General features: G+C 37.4%; 1 long non-coding RNA gene across 1 annotated transcript; it reads right to left on the bottom strand.

The window, feature by feature from the left end:
- Positions 1-8,545: 8,545 nt before the first annotated feature.
- Positions 8,546-25,583, bottom strand: LOC141276211 (uncharacterized). The gene is made up of 4 exons (XR_012325423.1): positions 22,213-25,583; positions 18,606-18,719; positions 16,845-16,923; positions 8,546-9,508 (listed from the first exon to the last, which is right to left on the bottom strand). It is a non-coding gene; the product is annotated as an uncharacterized lncRNA (long non-coding RNA).
- Between the last annotated feature and the right edge of the window lie 956 nt (positions 25,584-26,539).

Genomic DNA, 26,539 nt, shown 5'->3' with positions numbered 1-26,539 from the left:
GCATACTTAGTTGAAAGTTTAGTCCAACTTCAGGAGTATTTAGTCCAAATTTTAGTCCATTTTTAGGAGTATTTATATTTTTAAGGAGGCTATCCGGAAAGGGCAATGCTTATTGCAAACGATCATTCAGTAATAATCAAATTCTGGGTATAGCCAAGGAAATACATTTATTCAGAGATGGACTCCACCCGTGTTAGATGGATGACTGTCTTTTTTATTTTTTTATTTTTTATTTTTTTTGCGGTACGCGGGCCTCTCACTGCCGTGGCCTCTCCCATCGCGGAGCACAGGCTCCGGACGCGCAGGCTCAGCGGCCATGGCTCACGGACCCAGCCGCTCCGCGGCATGTGGGATCTTCCCAGACCAGGGCACGAACCCGTGTCCCCCGCATCGGCAGGCGGACTCTCAACCACTGCGCCACCAGGGAAGCCCGACTGCCGTTTTTAAAAACCAATATGGCACATAGGACTGGAAAGTGTCTTCTGCCAATTTTGTTTTCAAGTCTGCTTTTTATCCACCCTTCACAGCCATATTTCTGTTCTACTTAAGAAAAAAAACAACCCCCCCAAATCCCCCCCAAAAAAACAAAACACACTGGAAGCCAATAATTGTACAGGGGGTCCAGGAAGACAGAAGTGAAACTATTGAAGAAAGATATTAAGTGGCTAAAGCATGAGGGTGACTTGTGTTTATTTAGGGAGGAGCTGGATGCTCTACACCTGGAGCAGAAAGCATCCCATTAATAGGACTTGTCCAAGTGATGAAAAAACATTTATAATGTGGGCCTAACTCCACTTTCCTGATGAGGAAAAATTTAACAGAACTTATCCCTAACGGCTTACCTTTCAGCTATTTGTACCACTTATTTCATTTAAATACTTCCAAGGTATGTAAAAAAAGACATGATCTATTTCAAAAAGTGCAATTTACACTCCCAAGGTGTCCCATATTAGCTAGCACTTTGGCAAAAAATAAGCAGACCAGTAGGAAAGGAGATGACAGTGAAAAAAGAGTGAGTGTGGGCATAGATAGTAAATGGGTCAGGTTAAAATTAAATTAATTCACTGTCTTTATGCTCTATGTTAAACCAGAAATCCATGAAAGTTAGATGCACAGAAATAATGTTCAATGTCTTTCATTCAAAGTTTCCACAGTAGTTTTTCTGGTTAAAGATGTTAAGCTTAATATGTGGAATTTTTTGAAAGGAAAAAAGACTGAGCTTAAGTTAAATGTTTCTTTTGTTTTTTCTAATTATGAAATAATGCATGCGTTTTATAAAAAACAGTAATTACAATATAAAAAAAGTTAAAATGACAATAATCTCACTACCAAGAAAAAAGAACTGCTAATATTTTGATATATTTCCTTCTAAGCATTTTCTTGCATGCATGTGCACATAAAAACACACACATATATGTTTCACAGACGTAGATATTCTGTATTTCGTTTTGAAGTCTTTTTTGAATATAATTAGAATATTAGAATATATTAAATAATTAGAATATCCCCATACCATTTTACATATTCTTTAAACAAGAGTCCACTTAATGTTCTTTTATTACACATTGAGATCAGTCCTTATTTTTTTATACCATAATAAAAGCTATGATGAACATCCTAGTACAACAATTGTTGTACATTTATTTATTACTTTATTGAACTTTTAAAAAAATATATTCTGTGCAACATCAATTTTATCTTTTTCTGATTTAGGGTGTGTGTTTTTCTTATTATGTTGTAATTGTTCTTTATACATTTATGATGTCAACATTTGGTTAATATTTGTTGCAAATGTTTCCCCAATTTGTCATGTATCTTTTACATTTTGATGCTTTTATTCACATACAGAATTTGTGCCAAATTTATTGATTTTCCTTTTGGTGTTTCTTCCATTGCTTTTAAGTTTTGAAAGTCATCACTCCAAGATCAATAAAATATTCACCTACATTTTCTCCTCATATTGAAAATTATGGATGAACTTGTTGCTTACTGTTTTTAAAAAGAAAATGGAGAAATATAATATAAAAACAGAGGTGCTTTTGTTTCCCACCCCCTCCCTTCTATCAATCCTGATCCACGGACACTCCTCCAATTTTTGATGATTTTACTTTTTACGTTTCATTAATTAACATCAGCTGGAATTTATTTTGTTGTGTGGTCTGAGGTGAAAACCTTATTTGAACATTTTTTTGTTCTTGCAGATAATGAGCCAATTTTCCCAACACCATTGTTGAATAATTCATTCCTTCCTCCTTGGCTTGTGAAGGCCCATAGTTTTTGAGTTACAAAGACAGGAAACTCACAATGACATTATGCAACAGAAATAACCTGCCTTAGTGCTTGAATACATGACTAGCTAAGCATGTGGTTGCTTATACAGCTACACTCTGTATAGAGGCAGACCATGTCGCTGTAGGGCAAGCAATTGGATTGTCCATTTTTAACAGAATGTTCTAATTTGCTGAACCACACAAGTCTTTCATTTTTCAGTTCACTTCAGTTCCATTCAACTGACTTAATTTCAACCAGTGTTTATTAAATGCTTATTATATGCATTCACTGTAGTATGTGAATTACGGTTGATCCAGTTTTGGATTTCAACCCAGCCCATTAGTAACTTGTCTAATAACTCAGGCAAAAGCCAAATAAAATTCCCCAGACAATTCTGGAAGAAAAGGAGGAGGCTTTGCTGAAATAATTTTAAATGAAGATCTCTAGGATTTGAAGTGATAGCTTTTAGGGTTGCAGGGTGCCTTCGTGTTCTCATCTCAGAAGCCAACAATGACAAATTGTCCACGTCATTTGGATTATGCCAGGGGAGCAGACTGAAAGCTTATAAGCACTGTTGAGCTAAATAAATAAATAAAGCAACATATGTAAGTCAAGGAGACACATTCCTTTCCCCACATAAAAACACAGGAAGACAAAGATGCCTGCTATGCTCGGATAACTACCCACAGTTCATCAAGTACAGAGGAGCGGGCAGAAACAACATTCTTATCAAAGATGCCACATGAATATCTAAAATAATCATGTCCACAAATATTCTATTTTATTTGTATTTCTATTGCTTATCTTTTCTTTTCATCATATTAGTATTCATCTTTTCATAGAATGGTATAAAAACAACCTGGTGAGATTATATATTTTTGTGGTTCCTATTAGAGAAAACAAAATTATTCATATGATCCCATTAGAGTATGAAAGAAAACAGCTGACAGGATGGAAATGTAACAAAGGTGTGTTTCTTCTGTTTGTAGTTACACTGCCTTTTTTCTTTATCACTCCTGACATGTTGCCTATCACACCAGGCAGAGTACAGGAGACTGGGCAATGTTATCTGAAAACTTCATTCCTCCAGGGGGTTCAGGAGCACCTGCTAATTGCCCCACACTACTGCATTTGCCTTCACCCAGTTCCTCCTGGGATCTCCATGGGGCAAAACTTCCCACAATCCACATGATGATTTTTTTCAGTTTACTCAACATCGTTTTTAAATTTAGTTACAAGAATATTTTTTTAAACACAGTGTATTTTTACTACCTAATATTCAGCATGATTGCAACTTTATGTTTATTTGTGGGACTAGTGTCAGTTTTATTGTATAAATTCAGTATGGAGAATTTTGTGTATTCTGGTGTTTAAAACAGTGCCCATAATGGGAGCTCAATAATTATTTATTGACTGAAAGTTGAATGAACCAATTATAGGAAAGACATTTTGCTGGAGATAGGGAGACACAAAGATGTGTGACATATTGTTTCTATTCTCAAAGTACTTACAGTAGAACTGGGAGCCATGACAGACACAAAATGAAATAGGAGGAGAAGCCAATAATACAAGAGATGTCTTTCAAAAGCATACAAAGTATCCAATTAAAGGTACCACAGTCTGTGCTTGTATCAGAGACAGTGTTTAACAAATGAAACACTCCTACACATTTTTCAGCCCCCTCAAAGTTAACAGGACCAAGCCAGTAGTGCTAGCTCCATTCCGTGGAATGTGAATGCAGTTTTGTGTGGCTCTTCAGGGTGGAGGCCAGTATGACCCTTCCATCTTGCTCTTCCTCTGCTGGGGCAAACTTAGAGACCATGGCATAGCTATGATATGCAAGCAGCCTGGATCCCTGAGTCACCACTTGGAGGACTGGTGCCCTGTGAAGTCACTCAATCCACCACATCCTATGATGTGAACCAGAGATAAACCTTTATATTAAGCCATTGATTTGCTTGTGTGACAGCTAGAGTGAAATATCCTAATAAAATATCATTTTCAGGAGGTTGGAAGGTCATAGAAGGGCTTCTGAAAGTGGTGGATTAAGGCTGGACTTTACTCATTGTTTAAAAATTGCTAAAACTAAGGAAGATCCAATGGCTTTTTTTTTTTTTTTTGGAGAAATAGAAAAAAATCCATCTTAAATTTCATATGGAATCTGAAGGGACCCTGAATAGTCAAAACAATCTAAAAAGAAGGACAAAGCTGTATTTCTCACATTTCCTCATTTCAAAACTTAATTCAAAGCTAGAGTAATCAAAACAGTATGGTAGTGGCATAAAGACAGACATAGATATCAATGGAATAAAACTGAGAACCCACAAATATACTCTCACGTATGTGCTCAAATGATTTTTGACAAGGATACCACAATGATTCAGTGGGGAAAGAACTGTCTTTTCAACAAATGGTGCTGGCAAAAGTAAATATCCACATGCAAGAGAATGAAATCAGTCCCTTACCTTGCATCATGTACAAAAATGGATGTAAAATGGGTCAAAGACCTAAATGTTAAGAGCTAAAACTATAAAACTTAGAAGAAAAAATATGAGAAAAGTGTTATGACATTGGATTCGGCAATGATTCCTTAGATATGACACCAAAAGCACAGGCAACAAGGAAAATAATCAATTGGACTGTATAACAATTTTTAAACTTCTATACATCAAAGGAAGCTATCAACAGAGTGAAAGGACAACTTACAAAGTGGGAGAAAACATTTGCAGATCATATATCTGATTAGGCGTTAATATCCAGAGTACGTAAAGAACTCATACAAATAACAACAAAAACACATACACACACGTAACAACAGCAGCAACCCATTAAAAAATGGGCAAAAGATTTGAATAGACACTTCTCCAACAAAGATGTACAAATGGCCAATAAGTACATGAAAAGATGCTTAACACCATTAATCATTAGGGAAATGCAAATCAAAACCACAGTGAGATATCCCCTGACACCCATTAGGATGGATACCATTCAAGAATGAAAAACAGAAAATAACAGTGTAGACAAGAATGTGGATAAATTGTATCCCTTCTCCACTGTTTGTGGGAATGAAAAATGGTGTAGCTGCTGTTGGAAACATATGGAGTTTCCTCAGAAAAATTAAAAATGGAACTACTATATGATAGAACAATGCCACTTCTGGGTATATACCCCCAAAGAATTAAAAGCAGGGTCTCGAAGAGATATTTGTATACCTATGTTCATAGCAGCATTATTCACGATAGCCAAGAGTTGGGGGCAGCACAAATGTCCATTGACAAGTAAATAGATAAACACAATGTGGTCTCTACACACAATGGAATATCATTCAGCCTTCAAAAGGAAGGAAATTCTGGGCTTCCCTGGTGGCGCAGTGGTTGAGAGTCTGCCTGCCGATGCAGGGGACACGGGTTCGTGCCCTGGTCTGGGAAGATCTCACATGCTGCGGAGCAGCTAGGCCCGTGAGCCATGGCTGCTGAGCCTGCGCATCCGGATCCTGTGCTCCACAACAGGAGAGGCTACAACAGTGAGAGGCCCACGTACCGCAAAAAAAAAAGGAAAGAAATTCGGACATATGCTACAACATGGATGAAACTTGAGTCTATTATGCTAAGTGAAATAAGCTAGTTACAAAATACTGTATGATTCCACTTATATGAGGTATTTAGAATAGTCAAATTCAGAAACAGAAAGTAGAATGGTGATTGCTAGCATCATGGGTCGAAGGAAATGTGTAGTTTTTCAATGGGTACAGAGTTTCAGTTTTGCAAGATGAAAAGACTTCTCGACATGTGTTGTACAACAATGTGAATGTACTTAACACTATTGAATTGTACACTTAAAAATGGTTAATGATAAATTTTATGTGTATCTTACCCAATTAAAAATTTTAAAATTAAGACAATAAATACAGATGGCAAATAAGCATATGAAAAGATGCTCCACCTTATATGTCATCAGGGAAATGCATGTTAAAATAGTAGTGAGATACTACAACACTCCTATTAGAGTGGACCAAATCTGGAACACTGACAACACCAAACACTGGCAAAGATGCGGAGCAACAGGAACTCTCATTCACTGCTAATGGGAATGCAAATTTGTACAGCCACTTTGGAACACAGTTTGGTGGTTTCTTACAAAATTAAACATACTCTTACCATACGATCCAGCAATCTCCCTCCTTAGTATTTACCCAAAGGAGTTGAAAACTTATGTCCACACAAAAATTTGGACATGGATGTTTATAGCAGTTTTATTCATAATTGCCTAAACTTGGAAGCAACCAAGATGTACTTCAGTAGGTGAGTGGATAAATAAACTCTAGTACATTCAGACAATGGAATATTATTCAGTGCTAAAACGAAAGGAGCTATCAAGCCATGAAAATGTATAGAGGAAACTTAAATGCATATTACTAAGTGAAAGAAGCCAATCTGAAAAGGCTTCTAGTAGGTGTGATTCCTACTATATGACATTCTGGAAAAGGCAAAACTATGGAGTGAGTAAAATGATCGGTGGTTGTCAAGGACTGGTGTGGGGACAAGTGAATAGGGGGAGCTCCGAGGATTTTTACGGCAATGAAAATACTCTTACAATACTATAATGATGGAACTTCCCTGGTGGCGCAGTGGTGAAGAACGCACCTGCCAGTGCAGGGGACACGGGTTCTAGTCCTGGTCCAGGAAGATCCCACATGCTGCGGAGCAACTAAACCTGTGAGCCACAACTAGTGAGCCTGCGCTCTAGAGCCTGCAAGCCACAAATACTGAAGCCTGCACACCTAGAGCCCATGCTCCACAACAAGAGAAGCCACCGCAGTGCAAGAAGAGTAGCCCCTGCTCGCTGCAACTAGAGAAAGCCCGCATGCAGCAACGAAGACCCAATGCAGCCAAAAATAAATAAATAAATAATAAATAAAATTTTAAAAATACTATACTGATGGATATATGTCATTATACACTTAGCTAAACCCATAGAAAATACAACACCAAAAGTGAACCCTAAGGTAAACTATGGACTTTGGGTGATTACGATTTGACAACATAGGTTCATCAGTTGTACCAAATATACCCTCTAGTGAGTGATGCTGTTAATAGGGAGGCTGTGTATATTGGGGTCATGGGATATATGGGAACTCTCTGTACTTCCCTCTCAATTTTGCTGTGAACTTAGCACTGCTCTAAACAAATAAAGTCTTAAGAAAAAATTAAGGGGATGAGTTTTATTTCTTCCTATGTTTCAGATATGAAATTAATTTTAGCAGAGAGAGAAAAAGAAATCTTTCTATTCCTAGGAAAAGAGGCTCTCTGGATACATACTAGTCGCACTTGCAGTTCACTGCTGAATTTGGATAACTCTGTAAACATTGGATTGGGTTGGCCAAAAGTTTCGTTTGTTTTTTTCCGTAAGTTGGCTCTTGTAGCACTCAGTTATCTTTAACTTCATTCGAAACAATTTTGTTTGATTGTGTGTGACAGCTGTCATATCAGCATGCATTTAAAAAATGACTTATCAAAATTGGTGAATTTTTGTGTAGCTATTTTAATATTGAAGATGGAAGAAAAAAAGCAACATTTTTGGCATATTATGCTTTATTATTTCTAGAAAGGTAAAAACACAACTGAAACACAAAAAAAGATTTGTGCAGTGTATGGAGAAGGTGCTGTGACTGATAGAATGTGTCAGAAGTTTTTTGCAAAGTTTCATGCTGGAGATTTCTTGCTTCACAATGCTCCGTGGTCGGGTAGACCAGTTGAAGTTTATAGCAATCAAACTGAGACATTAATTGAGAACAATCAATGTTATACCACACGGGAGACACCAGACATACCCAAAATATCCAAATCAAACGTTGAAAATCATTTGCACCAACTTGGTTATGTTAATCGCTTTGATGCTTGGGTTCCACATAAGTTAAGCAAAAAAAACCCTTCTTGACCGTATTTCTGAATGTGATTCTCTAATGAAAACATTCCGTTTATAAAAGAAATTGTGATGGGAGATGAAAAGTGGATACTGTACAACAATGTAGACTGGAAGAAATCATGGGGCAAGTGAAATGAACCAACACCAAAGGCTAGTCTTCATCTAAAGAAGGTGATATTGTGTATATGGTGGGATTGGAAGGGAGTCCTCTATTATGAGCTTCTTCCAGAAAATGAAACGATTAATTCCAACTAGTACTGCTCCCAGTTAGACCAAATGAAAGCAGCACGCAATGAAAAGTGACCAGAATTAGTCAACAGAAAACACATAACCTTCCATCAGGATAATGAAAGACCGCATGTCTCTTTGATGACCAGGCAAAAACTGTTACAGCTTGGCTGGGAAGTTCTGATTCATCCACCGTATTCACCAGATATTGCACCTTCAGATTTCCATTTATTTAGGTCTTTACAAAAGCTGCTGGAGCTGCTGGAGGACCTCCTGAGGTGTCATGAAGTGGACTTCTTGCCTCCTTCCACCCTCTAGTTTCCACCAGTGCTGCCATTGACATAACCTTAATGGAAGTCAATGAGCAAGGGAGCCTGGGAAATGTAACTTACAGAGACCAGCTCTCCAGAGAGCCAAAGAGGGGAAGGATGGAGATGGGCCTAAGAGCTACAGACAAATGACCAGTACAAATATAAAACCTGAAATATGTCTATATATCAAGGCTACAGTGAGGTACACCACTTCCCCTATAGATGAATAATTATTTGGGACAGGGATTGGAGGTCATTGGAAGACTTTTTGGCAAATACTTAAGGTGTGTGTCCTTTGACCCCCAAACCTCTTCACATGGTTGTATCAATTGTTCTTGGGTGAGGTTGTGGAAATGCAAGAACACTGAGAACTTCAGAACCACAAATTAATTGGGGTGGGAGGAGGGGACAGCAACCCCCTAAAGGAAATGGTCCTCAGTGTAGAAACATTTTATTTGGGACACAAGATGCTAGATTCAGAAGTGGAAACCTCTCAGTGTCCTCGGAGAATGAAAACACCCTGGCAATCAGAGCCTTTCCTTCAACCAGCAATAAACTCTTTTCTTAGAAGACAGAAGCTGTAAGGCACGTCTTCCTGTTCTCCATGGATGAGTTTTCTGGTGGGACACTCTGAACCTCTTAAAAAATTCAGATCAAGTTTTCTCAGCTTTCACAACGTGATTTCAATTGCATGAACTGTGAAAAACACACCAACTCAACACAGCAACATAAAAGCTTTTGAAGTTGACTGAAAGTGTTGTGGTTGCTTTTGTCTGTGAATGAAAAAAATGAAAGAATTGGACATTAGGCTCTTATCTCAGAGGAAACAAAATAGAAGAAAGTGAAAAACTGAATATTCAGAGAGAAGAATGGAATTAGGCCACCTTTCATAATGTTAGTGGAAATTGTTAAATCTTTATAAATCTTTCTTCAGAAACAGCCCTATCTGAACCATGTGGGCAACTTTTAGTCCAATGGGTCTCCTTTCTGGATGTCCTCAACCCCTAGTCCATCAAAGACTTTAGTTTTCCTCTTTATAATTTTGCCTCTTATTAATTCTAGAGATTAGTGGAAAAGAGAAAATGTCTGTTTCCTATGTGGTAAGATTTCTAAGGAATAATACCAACACTTCTGATAATGCCCCACTCTGCTGTGTGTGTGTGTAGGTTAGTGAGAGCTACAAAATATTTCTTTCAGAAGTGTCACACGGTAACCATCCAGCCCCATCCAGGCTGCCCCGTGAACTTCAAGCGATCGTCCAATTGAGTCTTAGATCACATATAACCTGGAAAAGCATTTCGGCCTCAGAATAATTTTAGGTCAAATGAGGCCTGGGGAGCTGCAGCTTAATTTGATCCACTGCAGCAGGGAAACAACAAAAGACTTTTAGATATTTGGTGGCACTGGTCCCACCAGAAAGTAATATTTAGCACTCTGGGTCAATTCAATATTTAATTATATCAGTTAAGCAGGGAACTCAACTAATACAGGCTTTGTCTAAACACTGTTTCTATATTTAACTCTGCATGCCATGAACTTGCTAGATAGGAAATTCTGAGTTTAATAATATTTAAAACCTTCTTAATAGAAGCACCACCTATACCTTGACTTGTGTTCTAAGAAACAGAAGCGCTCTCTCTAGATGTCTTGGTGGGAGCTGAGCTGAGCTGCCCAGGGTCTGGACCCAGGCGATGCTCTGTGGGGATGAGAATGGTAACTGCCAGCGAGTGGTTGTGAAGGAGATGAGGCTCACAGGTACACGGGTAATTAGCCTGTGTACCTCTCCTCATCTTTAAGGAGGCAAACGGGGAGCAAAGGTTCTATGGTAATTCACTCTCTCTGAGCTGCGCGTCCCTTTTCCACCTTTAAGTCTGTTCACAATGCTCATTGTAATCCAATTTCCCTTGCAGGGGAAGAGGAACACAACTCCCCAGGGATGCCCCAGTTTCCTGATTCCCTTTGGGTATCTTCCTGCTTCATCCTCACCTCAAATCTGCCAGAGACTTGATTAGGACTTTAAAGTTTTCGTTTTTTTTTTTATTCCCAGACAAGAAAAACCTTATCAGTCGGTTGGAATATTGCTGTAAAACCTTGTTTTGAATGGGTGTGTTCTGTCAGATTGATTGGAAATTTCTGCCTAGAATGTTTAATTATCACCTAATTAAGACAGGCTTGCATTAGTCTCTTTTTTTTTTATGCCTTGAGACTTGCCAGGGGCAGGGTTAAGTCTTGCTTGACTGACAGCTGTCAGTGGCCCATATGGAAATGAAAAATAATGTGACAGGCTGAAGGTAAAAAAGTTTCACCCTGACAGTGACCTGTGCCAGCGTTCCTTTTCTCTATTCTAGGTTTTTAAGGCAGATGCCTTGGCCATGTGGTGCATTGACTTGTCCATGAGAAGGGTGTGTTCTGGGCAATGACTGTGGAGACATGTCAGGCTATCCATCATAACTCAGATGCTGAGCTGTCTGGGTTGGACAGACCACACCACCGAATGATCCACTGCTCTGCTCTGAACCACTCAGATGCCTGAAACCAACTGATTCTACTCAGTAGAGCTGAATCAATGGCCATTGAAGCCACACCCAGTGTATTTAATATGATGTAGGCATCTTTATAAGACCAAGATGGAAGATATTATAGGTAATAGCTCCATAGGGTCTTATTTTAAAAATCTGGTGTGTGAAGTCTAATGGTGTTTCTACAGCCCCCAGGAGGGAAGGTTCCAATTTCTTTTTTATTTCATTCATCTTGAACAGCACCCCAAATTGATTTCTTGGAAACATCAGCTTTTTTTTTTTTTGGTAAATTGTTAGTAGTGTCTTTTTAATACATGTAGTCAAAGCACAGTTATTTGTACAGATGAAAGTAGAAGTACCTTGCCAATAATTCTTCACTCATTTTTATCTGGGCTCACATATATAGATATTGTGTAGGTATTTATTTCAAAGATCAATCATTTTATGAAAAGTGTAAAGCCACAATGCTTTGCTTCTGTGGACTAGCCTTCAGAGACTATGCAGAAACTCATATGTGGGTAGAATTAAAACATTTTTCAAAATGTATAGATGGCTATATTCAAGGAAACATCAGCTTTTGTCACACTACTCACCCACTCAGAGGCCTCCACTGAGTGGAAGACAGCCTGTTGCTGACAATAGAAGTCCAGACTCAACTTGGATTCAAGGCTGCGCAGGGACCATCATCAACCCATCAGTCCAAACACATCTCCTGCTCCCGGGAGCTCCACTTCACCAAACTCTCTCCTCCCAGTTCCCTGAACCCACCTCTCCCATTCTTAATTCCAGTCTTGACTTGGGCTTTCTTCTGTTTCCTCCTCCTCTAAGTGGATGTCTCCCAGGAATCCTCACTAGACTTCTTGCCTTAACTGTAATTGGCTTTCTCTGGGGCCACAGAGTCTCCTGGGGCTCAAAAGAGCAAAGGTTGTTCATTCTCTACGCTCCACATGACCCAGGGCAAGAGAGGGGAAGGGAGGACTAGGGCATGTTCCTTGACCCCCATGGCCACTCTGCCCTCATGGTTCTTCCACCCTTGCAGAAAGTCTTCATCTATTTGGATACTTACGGCAGCACCCCTTCAGACTACCCTCTGGTGTATAGCTTATTTTCTCTCTCATCTGTGGAGTCCATGCCACTCTATGCCCCAAACCATGATTTTGCTTTCTGACTTGTGATTCAGATTTCTGCCAGCGATCATAATAAGCATCTTCAGTGTATGTTCAAGTAATCCATCTAAAGCCCCCTCATTTTTCCCCTTGAAATTGTCAGATCCAAAGACCTTTACACCATATCTGTTGCAGTAGCATACTTTCCTGGCCATACTCAGAATGGTTCCACCTTTGGAACCTCTAATTATATCTCTCTGTCCTCCCAACTCAGTCTTTTACCACCATTAGATGCGTTCATTAGCCTCACAGAGTCCTCCAGATTTTGGACTGTTTAATTTTCACTTATGTATCTAGCTTTGATCTCAATGATATGTCATTTCAATTGTTCACTGGCTGATCGCCTCCCTTATCTCTTTGGTCTTCAGGTACATTTACCCTGTAAGACACAGCTTCCTGATCATCCAACCACATGTTTCCTCTGCTCTTAGAAATGAATTTCTGAGCTACTGAAGGAAAAGAAAATGTTGTGGTCAAATAGTGCTTCATAACTTGAAACAGGAACACTGTGGTCATGTCTGAAGAGTGTTTCCTTTTAGAATCTTTAACAGGAAGTTCCAATGTGGTGTAGAGGAATGAACATAGCTGGGAACCTGGAGGTTCTGTCTTTAATACCACAGTAATACCAATGTCCCTTCGGACACCTTCCTTCCCTCCTTCCTTCCTCTTTCCACTAATAACTACTTTTTTCCTTTATCTTCTCCTTTTCCTTTCACAAACATTGATTAATCATCTGTATCATTTGTGTCTCTGGAGACACAAGAACAAATAGGACATAGGTCCTGTCCTCAAGGAGCTCACATGACGGTAGGTTAGGAAATTGTTTACTCTGGTGCTGTGCAATAGGAGAGCTGTAGTGGTGGAGACACAGATGGGGGAGAAGCCAACTCTGCCTGGGAGAATTGTTTAAGGTTCCAGAGAGAAGGTGGTTTTGATCTAGGTCTAATCCATCTTCTGAAGGCATCGATCCATACAGGTAGACTAACTATGCCTCAAGTTCAAGAGCCCATGTCAATTTTGGTATTCTGGGTTATTCCCTTTGGTAATCAACAGAGTGTAAACTTACATCCTTTATTTGTGATGTGTAGTCCCATTGAAACATCCCAGTTATGACTGTTCATTCAGCCACCTTCTCTAGAACCGAGCCCTCAGAGGAGCTCATCAATGTACACAGCTTCCTCTAGAACACAGTGTCCAATATGGTAGCCACTGGACACATATGGCTATTTAATTGTGAATCTAAATTAATTAAATTTAAACAATATTAAGATTCAATTCTGTGGTTGCACTAGCCACATGCCACATATGGCTGGTGGCTACCGTAATGGACACAGGGATACAGACCACTTCCATCATTGCAGAAAGTTCTATTGAACTGCTCTGGTCTAAAAGCTACTTCTTCCATTATTCCTTTTATCTTATTTTCCAACAGATCTAACTGTGCTAGCCAGGCTAGACCATGAGTCAGGTCCCTTCCTTGCCATATCCTTAGCAGCTGGCCTAGCTCCTTGCCAGAGGGCAACAGAAATGGAGAAGGATGTCTTGGAGACAATTTACCTCATTCAATTTCATAACTGTGGCAACAGGCAGGTCCATCCTATGGGAAATATTGTCAATAGAAATTATTTACTGTACTCTTACTACATGCCAGGCACTCTGTTAAGTGTTTTATATGTAATATCTCATTTAATCCTCATAACAAATGTTTGAGGAGGGTATAATTAGTCCCATTGTGTAGATGAGGAAACCAAAGCTTAGAAAAGTTAAGCAACTTGCCAAAGGCCACACAACTAATAAGTGGCAGATCCCAACTCAACTCACACATGTCTAACTCCAAAGCTCCTGCACTTCTGAAACACATAACCTGCAACCAGGTTATATCAAAATTTCCTGGGGAGCTTTTAAACCAGCAGATGCCTGGGGTTCATCACAGACTTACAGACCAGTTCATGGGTTTTCAATTTTCTATGAATCTACTAGGTACTTAGCATAGGTAGTATAGGCAGCCTTAGGCATGCTCCCTCCTCTCCAGAAAGACCACACACTTGGTCTGTTCTTGTGTTCTTTGATGTTCATGCCACTTGGGAATGCCCAGATCCAGGTAGGTCTGTCTATTGTTGCCTGAGCAGCTGGAATGAGACTGAAAAACTACCTTTCTCTCACTACTCTTGAGGTAACTGTTTTGAGTCTCAGGTCACTCTCAGGTCACACCAGGCTGCCTCCTCTCCCTTGCTCTTTACGTCCTGTACTATTTGGGTGACATATCTTTCTGCACCATCACTAGGTTCTGAGCTCAGCTGTCTTTGCACCAGCCTTCCCTGACCCTCTCCTATCCACATACTCATTAATGTCTAGCATTGTGTTTTGCATAGAGTGACAGTTCAAAATAATTCTGTTAAAGTAATGAGAGATAGTGTTGTTAGAAATACATGCAAATAACCAATGAGCATGGCTTTCCATTTTTTTTCATTTGTAAATTTCAGTAGTTGGACCAAGGTGCCTCAAGGTTACAAACAAGAAAGTATTTCCTAACAAACAATGATGATTTAAGTGTTTTGAGGACCATGTTTATTATTTTCATCCATATTACATAATATAATATTTCACTTTAATAAAAATCTGTTACCGATCTTTAAAAAAATTCTGTTAAATGGAGTCAAAGAGGAAAGAGCTAAGCATCATTTTAGGTGGTGTTGATTCTAAGTAAGGGCAATAGCAGCTCAGAAAAGTGAAAGAGCAAAATGACTGATCAGTCAGGAAGGGTTCCAAGGAGGAAGAGAAAATCTGGTACCCAAGTGGTATAAGTTTTGAAACTCATTGCATGGAAACAATAACTTCAATAAGTGTATTCTTTAGTGATATACCCATCCAGAGGTCTTTAGTACATTATCATTTAAATTTAGTAACTTTTCCTGTTACAGTTTGAATTAACAGTGGCAGATTTTGAGACTCTTCTATTTCATCCTATTTATACAATAGATATATGCCACAAAATGTATTGCATCTCATATCCACTTTAATCTGTATGAGGTAATTTAGGACCATATAGTCCGATGACTACAAATATAATTGTAGTTTCAAAATCTGCTGAGGTCATTCGCTGAGGGCATATTCAATACTAGAATGATGTTTTAAAATTACTTTGCTTTTCATTAACACAATAGCTAGTCCATTTCTACAAACTTATGTAATAAAAAATTTTTCTGCGATTTGAGCTAGTGCTTGAAGATGAAAGTGAATCAATGTTTTAACTCAGTGAATCCTACCTGGGCTTTTAATTTATAAAATGAAAGGGAAAATAGATAAATAATGTAGTTGGAGGCTCTATCGAATGTCTCTCAGAAACTAAGGTCAAGAAAGGAAAATTGGTATAGGGAAATAAACTATGAAATGAATAAAGTTTTGATTAGATATAGATACAGATATGTACAGTCAGCACTCCATATCCGCAGGTGCCACATCCATGGATTCAACCAACCACAGATCAAAAATATACGGAAGAAAAGAATTCCAGAAAGCTCTAAAAGTAAAACCTGAATTTGCCTCACTCCGGCAACTATTTACATAGCATTTACATTGTATTTACAATATTCATTTAAAGATGATTTAACATATATGTGAAGATATGCAGAGGTTATATGCATATACTACACCATTTTATATGAGGGACTTGAGAGCATCCCTGGATTTTGGTACCTGTGGGTATCTAGGGACACGTATATGCATGTGTGTATGTATATGTATATGTCTTCAAGAAATTGAGAGAACACATTTTTTCCTGAGTACACATGGAACATTTACAAAAACAGACCATGATTTAGGCCTTACAGGAAGTCTAAATTTAGGCTCAGTGACGTCAGCAACATGGTGGCGTAAGATGTTCCTTCTTTTAATCCCCCTTTTTAGTCAACAAATTAGACATCCAAGCATGAACAAAAGCGCTTTAGTGTGTCTTTTGGATCTTAGGACCTTACTCCAAGGGACGCAAGAGGAATCTCGCCCACCAGTGCAGCTGGTAAGGAAGTCTAAGTTTAAAACAACATTTAGAGGAAAATTTGTATATTTAAATCAATAACACTTGCCCAGACTATCCCATTTAAAAATTCAGTTCTGCACCCTGACAGTCCTGATCTCCATTACCCTGCTTCATGTTTTTCTCCCTAGGTCTACTCCTCCTAACATACTATGTAATTCACCTCTTTATTATGTCTATTGATTATGACATGTCTTTCCCAGTTAGAATGTAAGTTGCAGAAAGGCAGTGCTTTTTGTTTGTTTATCCACTGATGTACCACCAGCTACTAAAACAGTACCTGGCAAATAGTGAGCACTCAATAAAATTTGTTGAATGAATGGATGAATGAGGAAAGGTTTTTCTTAAACAAAGCAGAAACCCAAAAAGCCCTGTAAATAAAGGTGCTTACCTCAATATTAAGGATATCTCTTCAACACTATGAAAAGTCAACAGACTGATGACAGGTTGGGAGAATATATTTACAATATCTAAATCAGACAAGAAATAGATAGTTAGACTATATGGAGAGCTGCTGAAAAGCAACAAGAATAAGGCAGCAACCCAAATAGAATAATGGGTAGTCTGGAAAATACAACTAACCCAAAAACATAAAGTGGACAAAAAAACAGAGAGATGGATGATGCCAAGGGTTCGTGGGATACAGGGAACCTTTAAGCAGTTCTAATGGACTGTAGACTGATCCAACCATTTTGGGCAGCAAATTAGTAGTATTTAGTCAAATTATAAATACAGATATCAACTCCACTCCTGGCTCTTAATCCCAGAGAAATTCTCATATAAGGGCCCATGTATGAGGATGCTCATTGAAACATTCTTTGTCATGCCAAGACAGGGAGGATGTCTGGTGACCATCACAGGAGAGTTTGGAGAATGGGAATACAAAAAGGGGATAAAAGGAAGTAAATAAATAAATAAAACAAGAAAAATGCCTTGTACAATGATTGTATGCTATCAACTGAGAAGTATAATGAACTGAACCTTCTGAAACTAAGACCCAGATGAAAATAAATTAAATTTAATTTAATTTAATTTAAAAAATAGCTGTCCAAGGTGATTTCTAAGTTTCTTTACTTACTCAAATGATTATTCTCTTATTTTCATACAGAATTAACCTTAAATTTTTTTACGGTTAAGTGATAGCTTTATCAAAATATAATCAACCACAATATAATACCACAAAATTCGTCCTTTTGAAGTGTACGATTCAGTGGTTCTTAGTATATTTACAGATAAATTTTTTTAATAGTTTGAAAATGTTTTGCAAATTCATTTTGGTGTAAATAGTGTACTCTCAATCAGGATATACTTTGCATTTAAATCATTTTGCTTTAAAATCTGCTTTCAATCATCATCTTTCCTATGAACCTCTCTAGTTGCCTTAAGTGAAAAATTCTTTCCCTTTTTTATCCCCTAAAATACCTTCTTTATAATAACAATTATTGTTGATAATGATAAAAATTATAGTCTTCATTGAGACCCAGTCCCCATATTGCATCAGGGATGTTGTAGGATTTAGAATAGAAACATCAAGTTCTTAGTGTTGCATTTGGCAGGGACCAGATATCAGATGCTTGGGGCTTAGATGCTAAAATAGCATCCATCAACTAGTCTCCACTTTTCACTGATGATATCTCTAAGGGAAACTGACAAGAAGTAACCCTGAATATTAATGTTCCAATGATAGAAGAATATCAGAACACTCTAAAGTGAAAGGCTAAATAACAAGTAAAACTCATAAAGGAGGGTGTGGAATTACTTTCTCATATGGTTTTTTAGAAAAATGCAATGGTTTCTCCTTTACATACCATGATATAAAGAGTCACAATTTGTTGAGAGCAAAATATTTGTTTCAAAATCATTTCATTTAGTACTCACCGTATGAATACATGTTTGTATAAAGCCTAAATGGGATCATAGAATAGTTTTGTTCACTACTTATTTTGCTCAGTACCCATTGAAGAAAGATCTTTTCATAATTCTGCCCAAAGGAAAAAAGATGGATATTTGATGATTTTCCAGGGCACCTTCTCACGCTCAGTTTCTGAGATAAAGAGTTAGTAAGTAAACTGGAGGCAGAGGTTGCATTTATTTTTTTTTATTTTATTTTATTTTTATTTTTATTTTTTTTAGAGGTTGCATTTATAATCACCCTTTTTGAACAGATGTCCTCAGTCTGTTGAGGCTACGAAAGATTCGAGCCTGTGGTTTTCTTCATGAGCTCTCTGAGGTGGGAGAAGCAGAGGGTAGGGTTTCGAGCAAGCGGCTGAAAGGAAAAGCAGAAGCAGAAGTCAATTGTGTGTTTCCCTCTGCTCCCCTGCAGGAAATGATTTTCTCCTCAGGCCAACTCCTGTGGTGGGGGCCGCTTTTCACTTTCTTATTTGTACTTAGAGTTGTGTGGTCCTCTGCATTTTTTAATACTCTTAAAGCTCTTTCAAATTCAATATCTTACTTGATTCTCACAACCACCCCATGAGATAAGTAGAACTATATTTTCACTTTACTCATGAGGTATCAAGGTTCAGAGAAGATAAGGCAGAGCCAGAACTCAAACTCTTTTGCCAGCTTTGAATGTAGTGTTATTTCTTTGCACCAAAATGAGTATTATGTTTCCTTCCTCTCCTTTCACCGCATAAACCTCTCACCCCATGATTCCCTCACCCCATATCACCACCACCACTGTGTTCAAAAACCAGGTTTTAGCATTTATTTTAAAATTAAATACAACCATGATTCTCATACAAAGTTATTATTTTAAAAAAAAGAGAGAGAGAGGATAGCAGAAAAAGCAACGGGACAGAAGAGATCCTAAAAACTATAATTTGAGAAAATATTCCTGAAATGAAAGAAGTCTCAAAACTGTATATTGAAAGGGGACACCTCAGGGGACATAGTTCTGAGAACATCAACTTAGAACAGCCAACACCAAGATGTATGCTAGTAAAATTAGTTAGTGGACCTTGAATAAAAAGGAAAAAAAAAAATCATTTGGACATCTAGGAACCACCATCCCAACAACCAGAACAAAACAAATATAAATTAAAAAGTTACTTATAAAGGAAAAAAATCACATTTTCATTAGACTTTTTGATTGTGATGGTTTATGGTAGATGATAATGAAGTAAGTTACTTTCATTTAGAGACTAAAGGGGAAAAAGGAGTCAGCGATTTTATACCCAGCTGAAAGAACTTCCAAACATAAAGGCTATGGACAAACTGTTATGAATATGCAAGAAAGAATCCAAGGAATATTCTTTCCATGAACATTTCTTAAAGACTTTATTTGTAAACATGCTTTAGATAAAATAAGTTGAAAGACACTGACCAAAAAAAAAAAAATTAACCCTATGCTACCTACAAAAATATACCTAAAGTCAAGAGACTCAGAAAGATTAAAAAAAAAAAGATAGACAAAACTATATCAAAGCAGGAGTTGCAATCGTATTTCCTGACAAGGTTGAAATCAGATCAAAATACAGTAGAAGTGACAAATAAGTTTTAACATAAAAGCTAAAGTTGCAGTGAAGATAGAACAGTTATTAATATGTACACAATGACTCATTAACAGTTTTTATACATCAACAACTTTAGGAGATTCAAGGAGGAATACCCAGGAATATTACAACCCAAAATGTAAACGATACAACAATCTCTTTTATGAGTACCAGTGGAAAACATATAGGGAATATTAGTAATCAGAATCCAGAGCACATTAAAACAATAATATACCATGACTAAATGAGATTGTTTGCAAAAAAGTTCAATATTTTTAAAAAATTGATTATTATAATTCATCATATTTATAGTGCTAGAAATAAAATTCATATAATCTCTCCACAGATAAATGAAAAATATTTGAAAAATTTAATACCCATTCACAGTAAAACATACTCAGTAATGTAGGAATGGGTGGCTACTTGGTTAAAGAACGATGGTAGGTAAAGCTAGCTTCTTAATAATTAGAGAAACACCAAAGTCTTGTCTGCTAAATCTTGGAACAAGTAAAGGATGCCGACTATAATCATTGTTATCTAATAATGAGTTAGAAGTATTAGTTGACATATAAAAATACAAAAAAGCTCTAAAGGCCAAAGAACTGGTGTACAAGAAGTAAATACTATCTCTTTTTGTGAATGATATGATTATAAATCTGGAGAAACTGAGAGTCAATGGGAAAACTGCAAAAATGTTATAAACATGTTATAAAACAAACCTTTAAAAGAATAGATTATACAAATATTCCAGAAGAAGATATAAAGGAAGACTTCATTTTAGACCCACCTTTTTCATGAATAGAAAAATGCAATACGACAGAGATAAATTTAATCTAATATCAGTAAAAGTACCATACTTTTTTTTCCTTCGGCAAAACATGTTGGTTATAAAGTTTATTTGAAAGACACAGAGCAAAAATAGCCATTGAAATTCTGAAAAGAAGAACTCTGGGAAACACTCCCTTAAATATTTAAATTTTTCAATGAATTTTGAAGGGTGAAGAAAATAAGACAATTATCTTTCAACAATACAAATACTAGACAGAATATTTAGCTATATTTTTCTTTTTGTTTATCTCCAATTCTTTCTCAAAGATGGAACTTTTATTTATAAGCAGATTTAGGTTTCAAAATATCCTCTAACATTCAGGAAGACTTTATTAAGTAGATGAATCTATGCTTTTTTTTCCATAACCCTCCAGTTTGAAGAGACTTCTCATATTTGAACTAGGCCTAAATGTATTTTAAAAATAAACACAGACACAAATCAAATACGTCAACATTGTCTCTGTACATATTAATCATGAAGACATTGTGAGCTTTGCATAGAAAGTAAGCATAATATTGATGAAATAATGTTCTTCTTGGAAAATCTGTGTAACTGTAATATTAAGAAGGCAGGACGAAGAATAAGAGCTCCTTTAATATGTGGCTGGATTTACCCAGTGTCAAACATCTAAATAAATGACCCGAAGTTCAATTTATCATCCGTATCTCTATTACTAGAATTTTTACTTTCATCTGTTTCTATTAAGATACTAATGACTATAGACACTTTTCAAGGCCTTCTAATTTCAGGTACTTTTGAAATTTGCATTCTGAATTTTTTTTCCCTTTAGGTTTCCTCTTTTGCATCCTCAAATTAATGTATGACTAATGCTACATTTCCCATGTTTCTGCCTTTCATACCATTTTATTGGTTGGCCATTGCTGTCTTTTAAAGTGGCAGGACTCTAATTATTTTGGATTTGAATATTCTCTTATTCATTCTGGTTTTAGTGACGATCTACTTTGCTGGGGTTTTTGTTTGTTTGTTTGTTTGTTTGTTTTCCAGGGCTTGTCTTTAGTACCAGGCTTATGGGACCCAACATCGTAAGCTCCAAAGACACAAATGAGATAAGCTCCCCTGACTGTACCCATCACAGGCAAAGGTCAAATTCACCAACTCCACATGGGACTTTCCTACTAAGCAAATGACAATTTGCAATTAGAAAAATAAATACCAAAATATTAACAATAATCATTTCTTGGTGGTTGCCATGGTAACTTGTTTTTTTTAAACATTTCATCCCACGACTTGTTTATTTTATAGCTGGAAGTTTATACATTTTGACCACCTTCACCCATTTCTCCCACCTCCCCCTTTTTTAAAAAAAGAAGTTTTGTGTTTTCCATGTTTTCTAATATTTCCGCAAATATTACTTCATCAGAAAAAGTGGGTGAATGTCACTGGTCTTTTGAGGACAGTATGACAAAATTTCTTACCTTCAGAAGGCAGAAAACACTTCCTTTTCCTCTAGCTCTTCCTGGCCACTTGTCTTCCCTGCTGTGTCTCTTGCAGTATTTCGAAGTGTTGACAACACTTTCATTTAAATTACAGTATATCCAATTACTTCTTATTAAGAACCTACAAGGTATTCTTGGTTTTCTAGGAGGATCAGATGGAGTAGAAGTATTCAAAATAAAGTATTCTCCACATTCAAGATATTTATAACTCCCCAGAGAAGACATAAAGGAAATAATTATAGAATATTATACAGCAGTAAAAATTGTGGACAGAAATGTGTGGTAAATGCTATAATTGCTTAGGCATTCAGAGAACATGGCCCATGCCCTCTCCCAGTATGCTTTTAGAACTTCCTTGATGTTATAAATTGCCTAGGTTGCTTGTTAAACATACAGATTCCTGGGCCCCAATCCAGATTGATTAATTCAGAATCTCTAGAGAAGAGGCCTGGGGAAAGGTTCTTTCCGAGATGATTTCTGTTATCACAGAAGTTTGGGAAACTCTGAGCTAGAATGATCAGGGGAGATATTGGGAGTTGCCAGAACATGAGAAAAGCATTAAGAGATGGGCAGAAATTAGGCAGAAAGTTCACAGGACAAGTGTTCAGGAAGGCTTCTTGGAGGAAACATATCGGCAGGAAAAGGGAAACATACAACTAAATGAGTCCCTGGGTAAGTTGCAAAATTGTATTTTATAGAGGTGCTTACAACCTCGAAGTCCAAGGTTTTCTGAGTAATGAAAGTAATGTGACCTTAAGTTCTCTCTCTCTCTCTCTCTCTCTCTCTCGCTCGCTCGCTCGCTTTCTCTCTAACTTGCTTACCCAGATTTTGAAATGAATACTGGAGACAGGAGGAAGTGTTCAATTCATTGGCAGAACCGCGAGAAGCTATCTCATACTTTTATCCATTCACATTAAGTCCAAATCATCCATCCTCATACAATTTTTCTCTGCCTTCCCGATAGGATGAATATAAATCATGAGAGATAATTTGCAAAGAAGGCTATTTAAAACTGCGGCCAAGCAGTTCATGCGTTACGATAATTCACTTCGGTGTAAAATTCAATTATTACTGACAAATAAAAGTTAGTAACTTAACCATTATAAAGAACAGAGGAACAAGTAAATTAGGGGATTCCCAAGTCTTTTAATCGCCACCCCCCAGTGATTCCAGAAGATTCTCAAACCTTGTAAAAGCTTTAAAAAGACTCTCATCCTTATTATCCTGGGATAGAATTCCTCCCATCAGTTTATTTTAAAAATAATAAATGTGTAAATACATGCTGTAAGTTTATAGACTGGTGCAATTCTGTAGCATTTTTTAATCCAGCCTAACTGTTCTGAAAATTTGGTCTTAATTTTTCCCCGTCTGGCACAGACCAAAGAGAGAACCACAGCCCATTTGTTGAAGGCCCTGACATCTGCTGATTTGTCAGTTTTGTTTAGTTAAAATTGATTTACGTTTGTGAGGAAGGGGCCCTTTAGAGGAGCTAGCACTGGAGAAAATTAGTTCTACTTTTACCAACATTAACTCCCCTGAATTTGCATTAATTGTGATACGCTTTGTGACTGGGGAAACCACTTCACAGATTTGGTGAATTGGGGATGTTTTCATAAATCACAATGAATTCTAAAAGGGAGGGTGGGTGTGACAGAGGGCGCAGTCTGGGATTCCGTACACTTGGGGCAAACGAGGCAGCCTTGTTGCCTGCCCGGCCGGCGCTGAGTCCTGGTTCTGATGAACAAGCAGAAATTCTAAAGAGCTGGAATTTGTCCTTCCTCTCATTATAGTTTCCCACTTTGGGTAGTTAGTATGCATTTAATCCATTCATATTTGTATTGGAGTCCACTGCTCTATCCAGACCCCAAAGGAGTTGCTACTCAACAGTCTTCACAGCTCAGCATTTTTTTTTTTTTTTTTGCACTAAGGAAGAAAGCTGGTCAACCAGTTTATAAAATGCTGACAGAAATACACAGTACTTTAGAGAGCCTCTATGCGCAGTCTTCAAGATGAAATGCCCTACACCTCTTGTTGTTTCAACGCATCCTTCAGAAATGGTTGGCCACGTAGAGAAAAGCTGTAAAGATATGGCGAGCAACGAATTATTTGCAAGCAGTATAAAACTGGTGATAAACCTTTTAAAACTTGTATCTATAGAGTGGGCACTTCAGAAAGTAAATAGGTATTATAACACATCTTGGGGTCCCCCCCCAACGCTTACATGTATTTCTTTTCAAAGGGAAGAAAGTCTGACTAGGTAGCTGGCCTTTAAGCCTTCAATTAATTGAACAAAGATTTTAAAATTGTTCAATTGGTTTCATTAGGAAGTGTACAATGAAATAATAAAGTAAAACAAATGATATAAAGCAGAGCCACTAATTAGCTCTACATGATTGATATAGCTTTGGACCAGGCATTTGATCTCAAACAAAATGCAGTTCCTTGTTAAGAGGATTTTTAATTGATGTGCAGAGAGGTATTAGATGATGTTGGAAAATAATTACTGCAAAGCTATTCATGCATTTGGCTGAACATAACTAATGAAGTTTGGGCACTGGATCTGGCGAAGTGGACACATGCTAATTAATAATGAGGAGAACAAGCATCTTCCAGGCGTTTTTAACCCAGTATTTGCTAGGAGATTGCTTAGCAATTATGTACCATAATGAGGTTGTCATATAAACAAGATTAACATTACTCAGATGTCAGATGAGATTTCAAATTCATGCAACCCATATGTATTTTCTGGGTGTTATAGATTGTAATGCAGAGCTAACCAATCGGGATTGCTGCTCTAAGTTCAGGTATGATTAAGGAAACATCCTAAGGAGATGGCAGATCTTTGCTAGTTTCCGATGGCCTGAAGAAGACGGTCCTCTTAGAATAAATAGGCAGATTCGCTTGAGCTTGTGTCAAAGCACCAATACATAAGAAAAAAGAAAAAAGAGCTTTTTGCAAAGAAATGAATATTGACTAGGGTAAATATGCTCTTCATCTCTAAAAACTTGATGAGCATATGCACTGAGTTACACATAATTTGTTAAATCTGACAGGAACGTTAAATTAGCATTTGGTTGGTTTTGGCCAAATTCTTTGCTCAGAAAAATGTGTGCATGTTGACATGAAATTAGAGGGACTTATGGGTGAATATCTGAAGGAGGAATTTGTCTTTCTTTGTTTTATATAAGGCTGATTTTCCACCCTCCCCAAACTGGTAGAAGACAAAGCTAACAGGATATGTCTATTTTTCCTTTTAAACATCTTTATTGGAGTATAACCACTTTACAATGGTGTGTTAGTTTCTGCTTTATAACAAAGTGAATCAGCTATACATATACATATATCCCCATATCCCCTCTCTCTTGTGTCTCCATCCCACCCTCCCTATCCCACCCTGCTAGGTGGTCACAAAGGACCAAGCTGATGTCCCTGTGTTATGCAGCTGCTTCCCACTAGCTATTTTACATCTGGTAGTGTATATAAGTCCATGTCACTATCTCACTTCGTCCCAGCTTAACCCTCCCCCTCCCCTTGTCCTCAAGTACATTCTCGATGTCTGCATCTTTATTCCTGTCCTGGCCCTAGGTTCTTCAGAACCTTTTTTTTTTTTTTTTTTTAGATTCCATATATGTGTGTTAGCATATGGTGTTTGTTTTTCTCTTTCTGACTTACTTCACTCTGTATGACAGACTCTAGGTCCATCCACCTCACTATAAATAACTCAATTTCGTTTCTTTTTATGGCTGAGTAATATTCCATTGTATATATGTGCCACATCTTCTTTATCCATCCATACGTCAATGGACACTTAGATTGCTTCCATGTCCTGACTATTGTAAATAGAGCTGCAATGAGCATTGTGGTACATGACTCTTTTTGAATTATGGTTTTCTCAGGGTATATGCCCAGTAGTGGGATTGCTGGGTTGTATGGTAGTTCTATTTTTAGTTTTTTAAGGAACCTCCGTACTGCTCTCCGTAGTGGCTGTATCAATTTACATTCCCACCAACAGTGCAAGAGGGTTCCCTTTTCTCCACACCCTCTCCAGCATTTATTGTTTGTAGATTTTTTGAAGATGGCCATTCTGACCAGTGTAAAGTGATACCTCATTGTAGTTTTGATTGGCATTTCTTTAATGATAACTGATATTGAGCATCCTTTCATGTGTTTGTTGGCAGTCTGTATATCTTCTTTGGAGAAATGTCTATTTAGGTCTTCTGCCCATTTTTGGATTGGATTGTTTGTTTTTTTGATATTGAGCTGCATGAGCTGCTTGTAATTTTGAGATTAATGTTTTGTCAGTTGC

This window comes from Tursiops truncatus, chromosome 13, assembly GCF_011762595.2.
Source record: "Tursiops truncatus isolate mTurTru1 chromosome 13, mTurTru1.mat.Y, whole genome shotgun sequence".
In the NCBI taxonomy this organism is placed as follows: Eukaryota; Metazoa; Chordata; class Mammalia; order Artiodactyla; family Delphinidae; genus Tursiops; species Tursiops truncatus.
This window is presented reverse-complemented; position numbering and strand designations above follow the sequence as displayed.